The sequence below is a fragment of the Canis lupus genome, chromosome 2 (assembly GCF_011100685.1).
Source record: "Canis lupus familiaris isolate Mischka breed German Shepherd chromosome 2, alternate assembly UU_Cfam_GSD_1.0, whole genome shotgun sequence".
NCBI lineage: Eukaryota > Metazoa > Chordata > Mammalia > Carnivora > Canidae > Canis > Canis lupus.
In genome coordinates this window covers 67,570,772-67,577,269 of record NC_049223.1, presented here as the reverse complement: position 1 = coordinate 67,577,269, position 6,498 = coordinate 67,570,772, and the positions used below count along the sequence as shown (strand labels likewise).

Genomic DNA, 6,498 nt, shown 5'->3' with positions numbered 1-6,498 from the left:
AAAAAGAGAGGTGCACGGAGCTATGAGGTCATCCTGAAGATAACAGACGGCCACCCTGAGCATGTGGCTATGAGCATGGTGTGTTGCATGAGTGGGTGTTCATCAGGTGATGGGGGACATGGTGGATGTGGTTAGGTGGGGGGCATATGTTAGGAGGAGAGTACTGCAAAGGCTGTGTGACAAAAGCAATCAGCATGTCTTCTGTGAGCTCACATGAGGCCTGCATGGCTGGACCATCATGGCCAAGGGGGAAAGTAGTCCTGATAGAGCATGGAGGCTTTTGGAGGGGCCAGACCAGAAACAGACACTTGGGAACCACAATCCCTGTCATTTCATCATGTAGAGCAATTTAGGTCTCTGTCTCTTGCTCAGCTCCTGGACAACATTGGTATATCCTAACGTCCATTAACAGCTCTGCTCACAGAGGGCCAAACACTCTGAGTCTCTCCATATGAAGCAGTAGAACTTTTTCCTTCCCCATTCATGTCCCTCTGACCCAAATGGAATGGAGGGTACACAGAGATGTGGTTTCACACCAGGATGAGTTACGCTACTACCTTAAGAAGATAGAGTGGACAGTTTGGGATTTAAACAACCCTTTTCCGTGTTATAACTTGGATGGTACAGAAGTTTCTGTTGGGGGTAGAGAAGTGTGGGCCGGTGTCCATAGGGAGGATTTTCCAGGAGAGGTGGGGTGGGGGCAGGTCCCTGAAGTACTGGTAGCCACATCACCATGGCCTCACACGTGATCTCATGTAGACCTGCCCCATGAAGTAGATGTCATCACGCTAAGTTTGCACAGGAGAGAACCAAGGCTCAAAGAGAGGAAAAAACTTGCCTGCAATTAGCAGCCGATAAATGATAAGCCAGGGTACAATCCAGCTCTGACTGGACTCTAGAACCTAATCTATCATCTTAAACTCCATGGCCATCTTGAGGGGAGCAAAATGAACAAAGGTGAAGAGGGTGAATGGGCTGGGAATTTACATGCTCACTCACTCAGCCTCTCAGCTACAGGCACACAGCGCCCACTGGCACCAGGTTCTCCCAACCACAAGTAGGAGGACCTTGGCTGCAGGCCTGGCCCCAACACTGAGCCAACCACTTTCCTTCCTGGGCCTCAGTTTTCCTCCCTGTGAAATGGGGGATAACGTTCCTGCCAGCCTCTCTCCCAGGGCCTCTGGGGGCTCCTATTAATTAGAAAGTGCTTGTGTTGATGCTTGACGTTAATTTAGTTCTGGTGGGAGGTACACCCCATTTGGAGGATGGCGAAGGGGCTAGCTTGAGTAGAGGGCAAGGAGAGAAAGCCACCGTGAGCAAGCTGGAGATGGAATGTTAGGAAGCCAGCCTTGTGCTTAGCATGACAGGAGTTACAGGGCCTGGGAGTTACCTGGACATCTCCCGCTTTGTAGCTCCTTGGATCAGTCACCGAGTCTTTTTTTTTTTTTTTTTTTTTTTTTAAGATTTCATTCATTTATTCATGAGAGACACACAAAGAGAGGCAGAGACACAGACAGAGGGAGAAGGCAGGCTCCTCCCAGGAAGCCCAAGGTGGGACTCGATCCCTAGACTGGGATCATGCCCTGAGCTGAAGGCAGATGCTCAGCCACTGAGCCACCCAGGCGTCCTGTCACCGAGTCTTTAACATGTCGCACATCTGTCCACTTCTTTCCACCTCTGCTAAAACCACTGCCTCTGTTTACCTGGGAGACTTTGAAAATCTCCCTACTGGCCTCCCTGGTTTTCTGCTTTGCCCATTTCAGTCCATTCTTTCCCCAGCAGCCACATGGGCCTTTTGAAATAAGATGTGATCATATCGCATCGCTGCCTAATGCCTGTCTCCTCATGACTGCCTATTGTTCTCAAGCTAAATCCTTGCCAGGGTGCTCCTGAGACATCCAGCCCAGAGGGTCACCTTGCAGTCCCCCTCACTTCACTCCTGCTCCATGGTCCCTTGTGGTCCTTCAATATGGCCCGCTCCTCCTGGCCCCAGAACCTGCACACATGGTTCTCCCTGCCAGAAATGCTCTAGTCCCCTCTCTTTCGTGGGCTCAGCTTCAATGTCCCTTCCTCTGAGAAGCTCTCTCTGATCTTCTCTTACCCGCACCCCAGACACCTCGCATCTCTCTTTTGCAGCTCTTAGGAGACAAATAATCATCTGAGCGCTTTCTTGTTAAATTCTGTCTCCTGAAATTAAGGTCTTCTTTTCTTCTTCTAGAGGAACACTGTACTTCCCAGCCTCGCAGTTGAGCAGGGCCATGTGACTAGTCTTGCGCAGTGGATAGTGAGGAAAGGTGATGTGTGTCCCCTCCTGGCTGAAGCACTGGAATACCGAGCAGGATTCACCAGTTTTCTATTCTCCTGTGATTGGTAACTAAAAAGGCCACCTGTTTCCTTCGGTGGGTAGAGCTTCAAGGTGGCAGGGACTCCTCAGCCTAGGTTTCTGGGCCACTAGAGTAGAGGATCCAGGATGAACATGTGGCAAAAAGGGAGAAAGAAACTACTCTGGTGTGATGTCACTGAGGTTCCAGAGTTCTTTGTTACTGCAGCATAATCTTATTTATCTTGACTAATTAATAATCCTAATTAATGCTCTATTAGAGCAGGGCCTGGATCTTATTACTACCTCTCTAGCGTCTGGGACATAGAAGAAGAGCTTTATAAATATTTGTTGAATGAATGAATGAATGAATGAATGAGTGAAAAAATAGAACATGTAAGGCATGGTTTCTTCCTCAAAAAATTAAATCTCATCCAAGGGACAGATACTTATATATACAACAGTTAGAATATAATCAGGGGATAGACTATAAAAATTAAAGAAGATGGAGGTAGCTCATTGGTTGGAATAGTCATGGAGGGCTTCCTGAAAAAGAATGAGGATTTGAAGAATTGTAGTGGATTAGAGTGGACTTGTAGTCCACTTCATCATTAGTCCATCCATTCAGCAAACATTTATTCTAATGCATCTTGATAAGTGCTTTGCCAGCAGTGTGGCCAGAGGACCATGGTGCTCTTGAGAACCAGTGGAAAATACCTCTTTCCATGCAGAGGATCTAGAACAGCTTCACAGGGCAAGTGATGGTTGAGCCGAGGCTTGACGAGTGGGTGTTCGCCAGAGACTCAGGAGATGGGAGAAAAGGACTAAAGGTCCCAGGCAGAGGGAAGAACAGCATGTGCAAAGTCCTTAGAAGAGAGATGACGAGGTCTAAGATGGTAGTCCACTTTGGCTGGCTGGAGCATAACTTTGCAAGAGGCTGGTGAAGCAGAGATCGATCAGTTCATGGCACCCTCTGCCCATGAATCCCTTAGAAAGACCTCAGCTCAGCAATCAAAGCCTTCAGGATTCTGTCTTCCATCTCCCTCCACACCCTAAACTCCAGTGCCTTTGCATGTGCTATTCCAAGTGTCTGGAATTACAATGATGGTGATAATTGTAACATAATATTTGTTGGGCCCTTAGGTGCTGTGTCAAGCATCCTTTCATTGAACAAGGACATCAACAATGATGTGGGTTTGTATACTTTTTTAGGATTTTTTTCCTTAGTAGTAGACTGTATTGGAGCAGTTTTAGATTTACAGGAAAATGGAGCAAATACTGCAGAGAGTTCCCATATACCCCCCATCCAGTTTTCCCTACTGGTAAGCTCTTAAGTTAGTGTTTTTGTTACATTTTATTACAATTACTGATGAATACTTTTACTGATACGTTATTATTAACTAAAATCCATAGTTTAAGAAGATTTCCTTAGTCTTCACCTAATGTCTTTTTTTGTGTTCCAAGATCCCACCGATGATACCACAGTATATTTAGCTGTTATATCTCTTTAGGCTTCCCTGGGCTTTAACAGGTTCTGAGACTTTATACTCTGTGATGACCCTGACAGTTTTGAGGAGTATCAGTTGGGAATTGTTCCACAATTTGAGCTGGCGTGATGGTTTTCTCATGACAAGACTGGTGTTACAGGTTGTTTGGGGGGAAGACTGTAGAGGTAAAGTACTACTTTTATCACATAACGTCAAGTATACGTTTGTGACTGTTGGTGTTAGCTTGGCTGAGGTAGTAGCTGTCAGGTCTCCCCACTGTGGAGTTACTCTCTTCTCCCTCTCTGTACTGTACATTTTGTAGGAAGTCACCAGGTGCAGCCCACACCTAAAGAGCCTAGAGTTTTCTTCCCATCCTTGAATATCTCCATAAATTATTTTTGAAATATTTTGCACCAGATATTCGTCTCCTTTCTTATTATCTCACTGAACTTCTCAACAACGGGGTGACACTTTTATCACCTCCATTTTCCTGGAAACCGAAAGGTCCTCCCTTATTCCTCACCTAGCTCACCCCAGATCTAGTTTCAGAACTTCCCCACTTCCCTGAGAGAGTGGCCTCCTCTGTGTCCTCCCCCGCCCCTTATGCTTTGCAATCCCAACTCATTCCTGCCACACTGTGTTTTTGTGCCCTGCTCTGTGCTGGCACTGTGCTTGGGGCTTGAAAGCAAACGGACTAAGTAGGCCCTGACCTCCAGCTGCTCGCAGCCTAGGCGTCCTGTGCAAGACTGGACCCCCCATGGGGGCAGGAACTTTGTCCAACTTGCTCGCAGCTGTTGGCAGCCAATCAGCACAGCGTGGGATCGTAGGTCCTCAATCCCTATTTACCCAATTGGGGAATGCTTCCGGGAGGACCAGCACACCCTGGCAGGTGATTGTGTGTGTGTGTGTGTGTGTGTGTGTGTGTGTGTGTTCTTCCCTGGGGACTGGGAGCTCCCTGAGGGCAGGCCAGCCCTGATTCCCCTGGCCCGGAGGCTGAGTGGCAGTGAGTGTCACAGAAGTCGGAGTCGGTGAGAGGACCCAGGGGCCGGCCGCCTCCTCAGGTAGAAGTGAAGTTTGGGAGCTGACACAGCCCGGGAGGCCGAATCCGAAGGACTTGGTGACTGATTGGCTGGGGAGGGTGAGGCGGGAGGAGGAGTCACACGCAGATGGCTCTGAGGTCTGGAGCTGGGGGACAGCCGGTGCCACCTCCGATAGACTCTGCGAGAAGAGCCGCTGACAGCCTCAGGCGGCCCCACCCTCCGGGGGCTCGGGCCCAGGGCCAGGGATGGCCGGAGCCGGCAGCGGGAGGGGCGGCCCGGCCAGTACAAACTTCTGCCCCCATCCCCATGTCCTCGTCTTAACGACAACAACAACAACAACAACAACAAAAAATCTCAGCCTGGATTCTGAGCTCGGTCGCCGGTTACCAGGTGTGGGGACCCAGCCCGGGGGTCCCCGCCCGCCTGCCCTCTGCGCAGGAGACCCCGGGGGCGGCCCGGCCCCGCCGGCCCCGGGACCCAGCCCGCCATCACCGCGGGGCGGGGGCGCTGAGGCTGCGGCGGCGGCGGCGGCGGCGGCGGCGGCGGCGGCCCGGCCTGGGCGGGACAATGGCCGCGGCCGCCGGGGCCCCGGGAGCCCCCGCGCTGGGGAAGGGGCTGGCCTAGGGCCCGGCGCCGGTGCCCTCCCCGCGCGGCTCGGGCGGGCGGAGGGGGGCGACGAGTTCCTTTGTGGCTTTGCCGCGGGCGCGGCGCGGGCGGGGGGCGCGGCGCAACTTTGCCAGGCGGCGGCGGCGGCGGCGGCGGCGGCGGCGGCGAGCGCGAGACGAGGCCCCGGGGCCCGAGCGGGGCCCCCAGCGCGGCCCGCCCCCGCCCCCCGCGCGGCCCCCTCCCCTCGCGCGCCGTCGCCCGCGCCCGGCGCTGCCCACTCGCGGGAGCCCCCGGGGCCGGACGGGCTGCGCAGCCGGAGAGGCGGGGGCCCGACGCGGCCCCCCCTCCCCCGGAGCCGGGCGCCTGGCGCGGGGGCTCGCCGAGCGCACGGGGGGCCGCGCGGCGCTGCAGACCCAGCCTCCCGCCGCCGCCGCCGCCGCCGCCGCCGCCGCCTCGGCGCTTGCAGAACCCAGAAGTGAACAGCAGGCGACCCGGAAGGTTTGCGCGCGGCTCCGCACCGAGCCGGAGCCCGAGCCGGAGCCCGGAGCCGGAGCCGGAGCCCCAGCCCGGCCCTGCACGGGCCGCCGGGCGCGGGGCTGCGGCCGCGTCCCGGAGCCGCCGCCAGCACAGCCAGGTCCGTGCGGGCCCGGGGCGCGCGGGGAGCGGGCCCGGCGGCGGCGGGCGCCCGCCCGCGGGAAAGTTGCGCCGAGTTTCGGGCGGGGGCGCGGGCCGGGCGCGGGCGCTGTCAGCGCGGGCCGGGGCGCTCCGAGGGCCCGGGGCCGCCTGCGCCTCGGGCCGGGCCCGGAGCGGCGGCGGCGGCGGCGGCGGCGGCGGCGGCGGCGGCGGCGCGCGGGTAGGAAGTGTCTCCGGCGGCGTGTCTGGGTCTGCTCTCCGAGTGTGTGCGTGTGCGTGTGTGTGTGCGTGTGTGTCTCTGTGTGTGTGTGTTTTCTTAAGCCGGGCTATTCAAACCTGCTGCAATTCTCCGGTAAACAATGATTCATGGGGCTTAATGCAAATAAACGGATTGCAAACGGCGCGGTTCGCG

The 6,498-nt window shown here is 55.2% G+C and overlaps 1 protein-coding gene across 3 annotated transcripts in view; it reads left to right on the top strand.

Annotated features, from left to right (window-relative positions):
* Positions 1-4,965: 4,965 nt before the first annotated feature.
* ZNF362 (zinc finger protein 362) overlaps positions 4,966-6,498 on the top strand; it is a 40,324-nt gene continuing 38,791 nt past the window's right edge. For 2 of the 3 annotated variants that reach the window (XM_038531166.1, XM_038531163.1), the window contains exon 1: positions 4,966-5,237. The gene's annotated coding sequence lies outside the window, so the exon portion shown is untranslated. Of the gene's footprint in view, positions 5,238-5,976; positions 6,088-6,498 lie in introns of those variants that run through there. The other variant, XM_038531164.1, reaches the window with a different exon arrangement.